This window comes from Paramisgurnus dabryanus, chromosome 23, assembly GCF_030506205.2.
Source record: "Paramisgurnus dabryanus chromosome 23, PD_genome_1.1, whole genome shotgun sequence".
NCBI lineage: Eukaryota > Metazoa > Chordata > Actinopteri > Cypriniformes > Cobitidae > Paramisgurnus > Paramisgurnus dabryanus.
Genome location: NC_133359.1, coordinates 21,189,290 through 21,203,397, shown reverse-complemented (window position 1 = coordinate 21,203,397; position 14,108 = coordinate 21,189,290).

Below are 14,108 nucleotides of genomic sequence, written 5' to 3'. Positions count from 1 at the left end.
TAATTGACAAGATAACTCGTCAATGGCAGGAAAAGAGTTAATTAACACACTAACAAGCTGATGAACTGAATCTGATGTTTTATATATGGATGGGAGGGCTCTGAGGAGGACTTGAGTGGGGAACCTCTGCTCCGAGTGCATTTAATACTTAACATATATAATATAATACAAGGGTCATTCAAGGATTTATCATACATATTATAATAATAATAATACATTTAGACTTTGGATTATTCAGAAAAACATAACACATGTAGATAGAAAAGTACTATATAGAAAATACTTTAATTTCTCAATGTTTCCCTTCTCTACTAATGCACTTATCATTAAGTGCTTAAAGCTTTCTCGTCATTGGCAGGGAAGCGTTTTCTTGTAATTGACAAGTTATCTCGTCAATGGCGGGGAAAGAGTTAAGAAGTCTCTAAGAGACTCCTTTAAGGGTCCAAACTCTTGATAATCACTTGAAGTAAGATCAGGACTGTAGAGAGCGTGTGGCAGTTTCTCCCAAACAAGTTCCTGTAATGTAAAAGTCTTACAGTGGGCAATATGTGTTGTGTATTGTCTTGCAGAAACAGAACGCCTTTCGTGATCAAACCAGGCCTCTGAGAACCTGACAGTGGTAAACGCTGGTTAATGGATACAACACTGAGAAGAAAATCCACATGAATGAGACCACTTTTGTACCAAAACATATTGGCCATGAATATCCCTTGTATTTTACTGTTTTTTTTTTAGTGCGTTTAGTGCTAGAGACCCTTGCATCAGGTTCCTTTCCATAGTGCTGTATCACACCACAAGAACACATCTTTTCTGATCGGCCCCTAAGGCAGCATCATTTTGTTGGCAACAATTCAGAACAGCCTCACGTTTGGAGCACGCCTGGGGTGTCTAAAAATACCATGTACAGTAGGTAGTCAGCTTGGTGGGGTTTGGACCAGGGCCATTTTCTACTATCAGATGCCTTTTGAGAGAGCAACCAGGAGACCAAAATGACGTGTTGTTGCACTAAATGAAATGAAAGTGGTAGAGAGATGTGCAGCTAGCAGCGCAGAGAGACTTCTGCTCACTCATGAGCGCTGCTGACATTTGCGATACGTGACGACACAGATGGCGCTGAAGCCGGCGATTAGTCTCTGCATTTACGGACATTTCGACTGTAAATGTCAATTATCAATGCACTTCTATTCATCATCTAACCTTCACTTCTGAGTATGAGCTCTTTATCTCTCTGAACCTCAGTCTTTGACAGCCTGAGCTTCACCCAGCGCTGAGCCTGTATGGTTTGGGAGTGTAAGTCTTGGCTTATTTGTTTGTTCTCCTGTAAGATTCCGAGAGGTTTGGCCTGTGTGGATCCAAACACTGCAAAGCCCAAAACTGAGATCTTCCCTCTGCACAGATCAATATTGCTTTTTGTGATCAAATGTTGCCCGATAGACATGGGGGATAGACAGATAGATATACCAGTAGACAGACAAACGGACGGACGGACAGACAGACAGACAGATAAATAGACAGACAGATTAACCAGCAGACAGACAGACAGATAGGTGGACGGATCAACCATTAGATAAACATATGAACAGACAGACACAGACAGACAGATAGATTGACGTATACACAGACAGATAGATGGATAGATAGGTAGAGAGATAAAAAGACAGATAGATAGACTAATTGATAGAAATATAGACACAAAGATGGATGGATTGAAAGATAAATGGACAGACAGATTGATAGATAGGCAGGGAGATAGACAGATAGACAGATAGATATACCAATAGACAGACAGACAGATAGACGGATAGGCAGGGGAATAGACAGATAGATATACCAGTAGACCGACAGACATATAGATCAATAGGCAGACAGACAGATAGATGGATAGATAGTGAGAGATAAGGACAGACAGATAGATGGATGATAGACAGGCAGAGAGATGGACAGACAGATAGATGGATGATAGACAGATTGATAGATAGGCAGAGAGATAGACAGACAGACAGATAGATGGACAATAGATAGATTGATAGATAGGCAGAGAGATAGACAGACAGACAGATAGATGGATGATAGATAGATTGATAGATAGGCAGAGAGCTAGACAGACAGATAGATGGATGATAGACAGATTGATAGACAGGCAGAGAGATAGACAGACAGATAGATAGACAGGCAGAGAGACAGACAGACAGATACTGTAGATGGATGATAGACAGATTGATAGATAGGCAGAGAGATAGACAGACAGATAGATGGATGGTAGACAAATTGATAGATAAGCAGAGAGATAGACAGACAGATAGATGAATGATAGACAGATTGATAGAAAGGCAGAGAGATAGATAGACAGATAGATAGATGATAGACAGATTTATAGATAGACAGAAAGATAGGCAGACAGATAGATGGATGATAGACAGGCAGAGAGATAGACAGACAGATAGATGGATGATAGACAGGCAGAGAGAAAGACAGACAGATAGATGGATGATAGACAGGCAGAGAGAAAGACAGACAGATAGATGGATGATAGACAGGCAGAGAGATAGACAGACAGATAGATGGATGATAGACAGATTTATAGATAGACAGAAAGATAGACAGACAGATATATGGATGATAGACAGATTGATAGATAGGTAGAGAGATAGATAGACAACAGACAGATAGATGGATGATAGACAGATTGATAGACAGGCAGAGAGATAGACAGACAGATAGATGGATGATAGACAGGCAGAGAGATAGACAGACAGATAGATGGATGATAGACAGATTGATAGATAGGTAGAGAGATAGATAGACAACAGACAGATAGATGGATGATAGACAGATTGATAGACAGGCAGAGAGATAGACAGACAGATAGATGGATGATAGGCAGAGAGATAGACAGACAGACAGACAGACAGACAGATAGATGGATGATAGATAGATTGATAGACAGGCAGAGAGATAGACAGACAGATAGATGGATGATAGGCAGAGAGATAGACAGACAGACAGACAGACAGATAGATGGATGATAGACAAATTGATAGATAGGCAGAGAGATAGACAGACAGATAGATGGATGATAGACAGATTGATAGATAGACAGAGAGATAGACACACAGATAGATGGATGATAGATTGATAGATAGGCAGAGAGACAGACAGATAGATGGATGATAGACAGATTGATAGACAGGCAGAGAGATAGACAAATAGATGGATGATAGACAGATTGATAGACAGGCAGAGAGATAGACAGACAGATAGATGGATGATAGACAGATTGATAGATAGGCAGAGAGATAGACAGACAGATAGATGGATGATAGACAGATTGATAGATAGACAGATAGATGGATGATAGACAGATTGATAGACAGGCAGAGAGATAGACAGACAGATAGATGGATGATAGACAGGCAGAGAGATAGACAGACAGATAGATGGGTGATAGACAGATTTATAGATAGACAGAAAGATAGACAGACAGATAGATGGATGATAGACAGATTGATAGATAGGTAGAGAGATAGATAGACAACAGACAGATAGATGGATGATAGACAGATTGATAGACAGGCAGAGAGATAGACAGACTGATAGATGAATGATAGACAGATTGATAGATAGGTAGAGAGATAGATAGACAACAGACAGATAGATGGATGATAGACAGACTGATAGACAGGCAGAGAGATAGACAGACAGATAGATGGATGATAGGCAGAGAGATAGACAGACAGACAGACAGATAGATGGATGATAGATAGATTGATAGACAGGCAGAGAAATAAACAGACAGATAGATGGATGATAGACAGATTGATAGATAGGCAGAGAGATAGACAGACAGATAGATGGATGATAGACAGATTGATAGATAGACAGAGAGATAGACACACAGATAGATGGATGATAGATTGATAGATAGGCAGAGAGACAGACAGATAGATGGATGATAGACAGATTGATAGACAGGCAGAGAGATAGACAGATAGATGGATGATAGACAGATTGATAGATAGGCAGAGAGATAAATGGATGATAGACAGATTGATAGATAGGCAGATAAATAAACAGACAGATAGATAGACCAATAGACAGACAGACAGACAGATGGGTAGACAGATAAACATATGGACGGACGGACAGACAGAGAGATAGATTGCAGATGCATAAACAGATAGATGGATAGATAGATAAAAATACAGATAGATAGACAAATAGACTAATTGAGAGACATACAGGCGGCCACAGACAGACACACAGATGGATAGACAGATAAATGGACAGACAGATTAATAGATAGGAAGACGAAATAGACCAGCAGACAGACAGATATATAGATTAATAGACAGACAGACAGGTAGGTAGACAGATCGACCAATAGATAAAAATATGGACAGACAGACAGATATACCAACTGTTAGAAATACAGACACACAGATGGATGGATAGACAGATAAATGGACAGACAGATTGATAGATAGGGAGATAGACAGATAAAAACAGGGATGGACAGACAAAGATAGACAGATAGATGGATGGATAGGTAGATCGATAGACAGACAGACAGACAAATTGATAGAAATACAGACAGACACAGACAAATAGATATATAGACAAATAGACAGACGGGTAGACAGACTGACCAATAGATAAACATACAAACAGACAGACAGATACATGGAAGGACGGATGCATAAACAGAAAGATGGATAGATAGGTCGAAAGATAAAAGAAAGCAGATGGATAAACAGAAAGATAGACCAATTGATAGACAGACAGACACACAGACGCATGGACAGTTAGACAGATAAACACACAGACAAATTGATAGACAGGCAAAGAGACAGACAGAAAGATAGACCAGCAGACAGACAGATAAAACAATACAATACAAGATAGACAGATAGAAACTCAGACCAATAGTCAGACAGAAAGATAAATGGATAGATATGCAGATAAATGGCCAGACAGATAGACCACTAGGTAGACAGACAGATAGAACAACAGACAGATAGATAAACAGATAAATGGACAGACAGATTGATAGATAGGCAGAGAGACAGACGGGCGAATGAATAGATGATGGATAGATGGAAATATGGATAGACAGTGTTTGGACTGTAAATATCTCGAACTCCAACTCCTAGCTTATATTTGTGGTTTCTGTAATATGTTGTTGTCCAATTATAAATACATGTATCATATAGCTTTGAACAAAACTAGTAATTGTATAGTAGAGCAACATGTAAATATCAAAATAGTTGGCATAATATTCCTGTCCTTTATGGTGCTAGAAATGCCAAGGTCACCGGTTCAATTCCCAGGCATTTCCTATACGAGTGCCTGGGCTCAACATGTCAGTTTGTGTGTATTAAGCACTAGTTCACAGCTGCCGTAAGTTCAGCCTTTTATAGCACAGAAATCAATATCACAATCTGGCTTTAAGAGAGTTCAGGAAGGTGGCGCGGTTTGGTTGGAAATCGCCCACCTAGTGGGTCTTTACCAGGCTGGCGCTGTCTCTAAAACAAATAAAGGTCTATTTTGGATTCATGTGGTGTAAAATAATCCCACCAGAGTGATTTTCCAAAGGGTTTTCCAGTGAGCAGTTATTGAAGAGGAGCGGGATTGTGTTGCTCTCTGTCTGAGAGGTAATTAATTTCAATTCATTCGTCTCTTCGCCTGACATTTCAAGCAGTGACACTGATGTGCAGTTTATGGGGTTTAATACACAACTCATTCAAATTGTGGCATTATCCTTCGTCTTGTGTGTTTATCTGAGGAAAACAGACCAGAATGGAGGCTCGGTTGACCTACATCATTTACCAGAGCCTGAACAAATGTATGCAGGTAATCTCAAGTTAATGACGTCTCGTATTCACTTACACGAGCATGGGCTGTTTATCGTATTTCACGAGGACATGAAACAAAAGATCGTTGTTATATTTATTAACGCTGCTTTTTGTCATGAGTATCTGGACCATTTAGCCAGCGAAAGAGAATAAGCACAGCATTATGCGCGGGTGTTTGAGACTTTCAAGGTACACAGTGTTGATTGTGAGCACTGCCCAACATGTTTGATATATAGCGTACCCACACAAACATCACGACCGCTTTGTGCTTGTCGTGTCCAGTGTATGCCCACTTGAGATGTGCATATTAAGATAGAATAACAGAAAACATTAATTTTAGTAAAGCCATAAATGGAATCCAGTACTCTTTATTTTTCTGTTATGTTTTTTGTCAAACTGAATGTGTTTGTTCATTCTGACAGACCTTGTTGGGTTTTCCAAGGTCTGCCGGGATGAATAGAGGCTCTCGATGGATGAGCATGAGTGGCCAGACCCTATGGACGTTAAGAGCCTCCTCAAACAGAGACCAACAAAAGCTTCAGCAAGGATTGCTCTTCATTCGCTTCTCAAATAATGAATACCACACCACTCATAACAACACATGGATGACGCATGTGCACCCTGACACCCACATAGACTCACACACCCGTATTGTGCACCATTCAAAACTTAAACTAGGATGCATTTCCCAAGTTAAAGGGATAGAAAAATAAATTTGTGATTTCTGACAGAGTTCTTGATTTTTATTGGAAATTTTCATTAAATTAAGTGTGAATTTTAGTTTAAAATAATTTAAAAATTAAAAGAAACCATAAACGTAATTCTACACAAATTCTTAAAGGGGTCATATTATGATTTTTTTAAAGATGTCAAATAAATCTTCGGTGTTCCCAGAGTATGTATGTGAAGTTTTATCTCAAAATACCTCACAGATAATTTATTATAACACCACTTGTAGGCCTGAGTAAAATTTTGCCAATTTTGGGTGTGTCCTTTAAAATGCAAATGAGCGAATCAAATGCAAACACTGATCGCAATAATGGCGGTTTGTTGCAATTGAAACTCAATTGTGCTGTCAATTATCTGTTCTCTCTTTCTTTTTTTTGCACTAAATGGGAGTGCTGTGGTTGGATAGTGCAGATTAAGGGGCGGTATTGGGAACTTGACTGTCAATTTCGTCACCACACCTTTTTGGGGGAAAACAAACTAGACTTCCCATAGACTTCCATACAAAACAGCGAAACAAATAACGTTCGTAAACAGCCGACAGGCATAAATAACTTAAGAAATCACTCAATAAATATGTCGAGTCCACCCTGCCCGCCATAGAGCGCGAAAGTTACATCAACAGATTTAATTTGGTCAATTTAAAAACTTAATTATTCATTTAGATGATGCTTTTATACAATGCGACTTACAATTGCTATATATGTCAGAGGTTGAACGCCTCTGGACCAACTAGGGGTTAAGTGTCTTGCTCAGGGACACAATGGTGTGTCACAGTGGATTCGAACCCGGGTCTCTCACATCAAAGGCATGTGTCTTATCCACTGCACCATCACCACCCCATAAAAACATGTCTCTTTCTTTCTCCTAGCGTCAAATTTATGTAACAACGCTACCCAGTGGCCAGAGGTCTTACCCGGACATTTACCCGTACCTCATTTACTCGTACCTGAGTCAACAGAGAAGCCAGTGAATGATTTTACATCGTATTTGAAAGTTACTTCATATTTATATATTATATCTTTATATTTAGAGTACTGAGTGCACTTTTCCGTCCAGCCATACAACTAACTGGCTTACTGGTGATATTTCCAGCAATTACTGGGTAGCGCTGATTTGACGTTGTGAGAATGAAAGGGACATGTTTTTAAATTGACCCAATTAAATCCGTTGATATATCTTTCGCGCTCTATGACAGGCATGGTGGAAGGGGTCTAGAATGTTGTTAAATCTAGCGACAAAGTCACCATGTTGGCAACACTGCTCAAACTGTGCATGTGCTTGTGTGTAAACAAACAAGCACCACTCTGCTTAGCTAACGATGGAAATTTAGCCAATCATCATCATTTATGTGTTTGTCCCACCCCCTCTAACACACACCAATCATCATCACTTATGTGTCCCACCCCAAACACACGCACACCAGAGACAAAACATTGCAGGTCCTGCAGTCTGGCTGAGAGAGAGCGTACTCGGATGAAAATCGTTTCAGTGAGATAAATTATAGTAACGCGCGCAGCAATTACAGGGAAAACGTAATTACTCGTTACTGAAAAAAGCAACGCTCTTAGTAAAACCGTTTATTTATAACGCCGTTGTTCGCATCATTGCCAAAATGCTCCTATTTGGGTGGGAGCAAAAAAGTGCTATATTCCTTTAAAGCGTAACTAAACCCCTGGTCAGGGCCTGACTCCACCCACTGGCAATATTTGAAAAATGCAAGAAAAGTGGGCAGATCCCAAGGAGATAGAGGGGACGAACTAAGTGTGTGGTGAGATCGTAACAAGGGCGTGGTGATCTTGAACCTGCTTACGTCACAAGTCATTTTTTGGACCCACCATCCAATAGGAAAATTAAACTGCAGTAGCCACCGTTCAACCTGAAGAGGGCAGCACTCAGACGTTTTTACATCATATATTGAAACACTTTACATCCAAATGTCAAAAAACATACTAAAACCAATGAACAGCTCTAATAAAGCCCCATTCTTACAGATCTAAAAAAAAGTTGGTTTAGGGTTTAGTTATGCTTTGAATGCAAATGAGCTTCTACTCCTCACTCATTTAACAAAAGAGACATGAGCGCTTTCAGTTAAAATAGATCTTATTCTTGTGGATACGGTCTGAGACAATAGCAGTGGTGGCCGGTGACTTCTTTTTTCGAGGTCGCTCGATGCGAAGTTCGTCACAACATTTATGTAGCTCGTCGTGTGTGATTCGTAATTTCAAAATTTGTGTTCGGCACGCCGAGTGAATCTATGTGCATCACGTCTCTTGTCAAAATAAGTGCCTGCTGCAGACGCGTCTAAAGGCTTTATGATAAAAGAGACGCTTGCGTTTGCCAAATACTCCAATAACATGCGTTTAGAGTTTAGTGTATTTTATTAACATGGGCATCTCTTTTATCAAAAACAGTTTTGACGCGTGTGCAGCAGGCACTTATTTTGCCAAAACACGTGATGCAGATGGGTCACACGACGCAACAAACACATATTTTGAAAACACAAGCAACACACATGATACTCCGAACACATATTTTGAATTTGCGCCCCTTGGATGAGTAGTCACGAGCCGCCACTGGAAAATAGTATCTCACTATTGAGATAAGGCGGACAGCGTACAACTCACTGAGAGCGGAAACTATGGTAATTCAGGACTGTCAGTCAGTGGCTGTGGGCGTGGCTTTATCAGTGTGACATCACATTAACAAGAGAATCAAAATAGCATGTTGTCATTCTGTTTTCCCTTTGTTTTCCCCACCATCTCCCTATGGACTCCATTTCCCATGCACCTTCACGTTTCCTCACGCTTTTGTCTTTTTTTATAATCTTATTTTATAAATATAAGAACTTTTTTACAACAAACAATCTCTTGTGCAACAGAAAGGATCTATGGATGTTAAGGTTTAATTTATTAATGATATAATCACTAGTACGGTAAATAATCATGTCGATTAATGTTTGTAAATTATAAATGAAATGTGCATAAAAACAATGCAGTGGTGTTGTATGGCAAAAGTAAAATCCGTTTTAATGGCCGAGTTTGCCTCAATAGTATTGAACTTTAGCGTAGAGAAATGTGTCTAATCAAAATGAATGCTGCAATTAGTTTGTTTTGTTACAAAACTTGTTGGAGTAATGAAACTCCTGTTGTGTGACTGCGTTGCAAATCGATAAATTCCTCTTCCTGTCATTCCTATTCAAATTCCAATTAAACATCCGGTGGGGCGTGGCTAATCGCATTTCAATTTGAGCTCATTCATTAAAAGCGAGCCATTTCTTGTTTTGAGAATGTTCCCCGGCCCTGCTGCACACATGCACACTGTTTTATACTCTCTCTCTTTCTCTCTCTCTTTCTCTCTCTCTTTTATTAAAGTCCTGTGCTGCAGCATCTGCTGTTGATGGATGATGTGCTTCTCTTGTTTTAGCTGCAGTGTGTTCATTGTGCAAGGCGGGTTTTGCATGAATCCCTCTCTCCATCTCAACGCCCACTTATTTGAGAGCGCCTTTCAAAGCAGCGTCTTTGTCATGTTATTATTATGATTTCCCCAATAAAGGTCGACAGCGTCAGCCCACTGCTCTGTGCCTGCATCTCAAAGGATGTCAGATCGCAGGAGTATAATTGATCACCAGCGTATGTGTTGTTTTGGATGCGGATATGCCCACTAGACCTCTTAACCAACTTAACCAGCAAGACGTGCTGGGCTAAGCGGTTTCATACCAGTTTTTATGATCCAATCACTTCCCGGTTGATCAAATCAACTCTCGGCTTTTATTCTTGCTGAATATTCGGTTTCTCTGTTAACTGAGGTTATGCAGCTCCTGTGGTGCTTTGAGTGATCGAATTGCTGTCCATCTCTCTTTACACTTGATCTTTTCGTGATTAGATCTGATCAATGAACATGCATGAAACATATACATGATATGAAATATGCATGAAAATTCATTCGCTAGCACTAAATTCAGATTGCTATTAATTCTTCTAAACCCCAAGACCACAGTATTGTCACACACTGACCTAATGTCTAAGTGGCTTTTTGGAGGAACCTCAATGCTCAATGGCAATGGTGTAGGTAGGCAAAATCACTCTCCAAAAATTGACCCCGACACTCTTGCTTGGAAGCCGTGTCCATTAAATTCTTTCAACATACATTTACATGATATCGAAGTTGCCATTGACTTCAACCCATCTTTATTCCATTGGGAAAAAATGTGATTGTACAGCAGAAAACTGCATTTCAAGGGACACGATTGCTGCATTATGGAAATGCACAAGCGCCAAATAAGCATTAATCTGTTCATTCCCTTAAAACGGTGTTTAGTGCCGCATAACTATTCATTTATTCCTGGCGTAATGAAGTCTTGCTCTTCTGAATGATTTGGCTTTAAAAGAGTTTTGCTGAAGAACAGGCCTCTGACAGCCCTGTGTGAGTCTCAGACACTCACCCGAGCCCCGTGCCAAAACGGGGAGCTAACAAGCCCCCTGATGATCATTAGCTTGAATGACTGAATAATGAGTCTGGAAAATATGCAGAGGTCAGTGAGGAATGCCGCCATTAGAAGCCCTATTAAACCGCAGGGGTCAAAGTTCAGGATGATGAGAGCCTGGGAGCCTTCCAGTGTCCAGCTGGAGGAACTGGACGGTCGGCTGTCACTGTTGGTTCGATACAGCCTGCAGTGAGCAAAACCACAGGCAAAATTGAGAACTGTAAAAATCATTGAAAACTGTAATGACCACTATATTAAAACCTGATTTGAAGGTCAAATTTGAAAGGATTTTGATTGGTTGACAATAACCTCTTTCATACAGTAATTTTGGTAAATAACCATAAATACTGTATACCAAAATTACTTTACGACTAAATAAGTCAATCATGTGACGTTAATTATTTTGTGTCCGTATGGTTCAATTTAATGTAAAAGGGTTAAAATTTCAAAATAAATTTGCCGATTACTTGTATACATTCTCTTTTTTGAGGACCAAGTCTAACATTTCTGGGGTTTTTTCATTTTGAAAAAATGTCAGTGTGGTGTAACCGGTCTGTGTCAGTTGGTGTAACTAGTATTTTTTTAATGAAAATATAAATATATTCATAAAAAATGTGGAATAAAATATAATCATCTAGTTTAGTGTAAAATTTTTTTTTTTTTTACATTTTTACATCATTTGTCAAAGATTATTTCGAAAACGAGATTTGTTTTCAGCATATGTCCGGACAAATGTTACAAAAACGCATTAAAATGTACATTTAGAAATAACTAATAAAATGATATTATAAAATTATTATTTTTTTATGATGATTACACTTATATGCCATCAAGGTGGATAAAATATTTAATAATTCTCATTATTTGGCGCAATTGGCGGTTACACCATTTGACATTTTCAGTTCCATTCAGTCTTAACTTCATAAAAACAAGTTTTTTAAAATATTTTTGAATTTCTCATCTTGCCAAACTATTTTTGTCACTGACCCAATACCAAATTGTGTTATTCGCACGCGCAAAAATGTGACTTATTTTTACCAGTAAGGTAACCTTCACACATCAATAACAAAATACTGGTAAACTATGTCAGAAAGCCTACTCTAAATACTTCTGTGACAAACATTGACAGTGGTGCAGTTGCTCCTGACCAAACACAATTGTATTAAATTACTTGAAACTGAACTGTACGTGAAAAAATCGCAACCATAGACTGTAAAAAATATGAACATAGTGCCCGTGACATCACCCATCTTGACAGCACTCACGAATAAACGGAAATGGGTAAAGATGTGGGACGTGAGTGAAGCTGAGGTGGCTGGTTGCTGAAACCACACCCGCCTAGCTCAACGGTAATGACAGCAGATCACCCATCACTCAAGTGGCCACTCACTTAATAATGCGAAACTTTAAGGCTTAATATAATTTAAACAGATTTGACCAAAAATCACCCCCTCACAATTTTCATGAAGGGATAAATTAGCTATACAGACCAAAAATACTTTTTTGGGCATTTTACCATGGGGGTCTATGGGAATTTACTCCCTTTTGGAGCCTAAAGCAGCCATTTTGTCTCACTTCCAAGTCACTTCCGTGATGGCTTACTCAGAGAGATACGAAGGTTTCAGTATACCAGTAACTTACTGTAGATTTTACATTTATGTTATTTACTGGCAACAGTTTGTTCAAAGTTAAATGAACATGAAACATTTTCAGTCTTTATCTTCTACAGTAAGTTACTGGCAACCAGCTGCATAATTACAGCAATTTTTTACAGTGTATGCAAAGCGAGAAGTATGTTTGAATTCATAGTATTTGAAAAAGAGTAGCTGAAAAGACCCGGATGACCTATAACTTCCAGATAGATTTTTTATTTGATGGACACTTTACTAAATTATGAGTATCTGCCTAATTTAAAAAAGTGAATATAATAAAAATGCTGGAAATCTATGTAACAAGCAGGTCTTTAAGTGATTTAGGTACCAAAAAATGTATCCTCGTGATTGAATCGCAGTTACGCATAAGTCAATTATGCTCGCAGTTGTTCTGATTACATCATAGGTCAAAGGACATGCAGGTCACATGACAATGAAAACATGGTGGATGCCGTCTGAAATTTACACTGTAGTTTTTATAAAGTTTTTTTCACTTAAAATGTTTCACTTTATGTTTTGGGGCCATTTTTGCCTTTATTAGATGTACTTAGCATTAAGTGAGTTGATAAACAACTGATATTTCCGTAAAAATAATCCAACCCAGCATCTTAAATTATTACTCGTAAGCTTATCGTTGTGAATCAAGGTAAAGTAAGGAGACAGTTTTGATCACTGATTGTTTATGTACTTTATGTTTTTTAAACAAAAATGTTACATATTGCAGCCAGTGATGGGCAATAACGTGCAATAATAAGTTAGCAGAGTTAAAAAAAACCCGACGTCATCACCCCACAAATTAGTGCACGTCGAGAGGTTAAAAAGAGAATGTTTCATTTGATTGAAATTTAGATGATGGAATATGCACTTAATTTTTTTGTTAAATCAACTCAGATTTACAAGTCATGTCAACAGAGATGAGTTGTCACAACTTATCAAATATAGTTGAGAAAAGTCAACTTAATTTTATAAGTTATAACAACTCACCTGTAGTTATAACAGTTCATCCCTAGTCAAGATAAATAATAGTAAGTTGAAAGGACTTGTAAATCCTAGTTGATTCAACAAAAATTTTTAAGGCAGCAAAGTATTTTTTACAGTGTAGAAAGAATAGAATTAGGCTGAAAGGTCTGTTGCTTTATAGCATATTCAGGTCGTGCATCATGTTTTTGAAAAGTAATTTACTAAAAGTAACTAGTAAAGTAACTGGATTACTTTCTTGGATATCAGTAACTAATTACTATTTCCAAGTAACTTGACCAACACTGATTACAGCTTTAAAACTCTTTATACAGTACTTTGGTTATTGTTCTTGATGTAAACAGACCTTGTTGTGTTGTGTTGTGGTACTAGTATGGAAAATGTTTTGTTGTGTTCAGAAATAATAATAATACA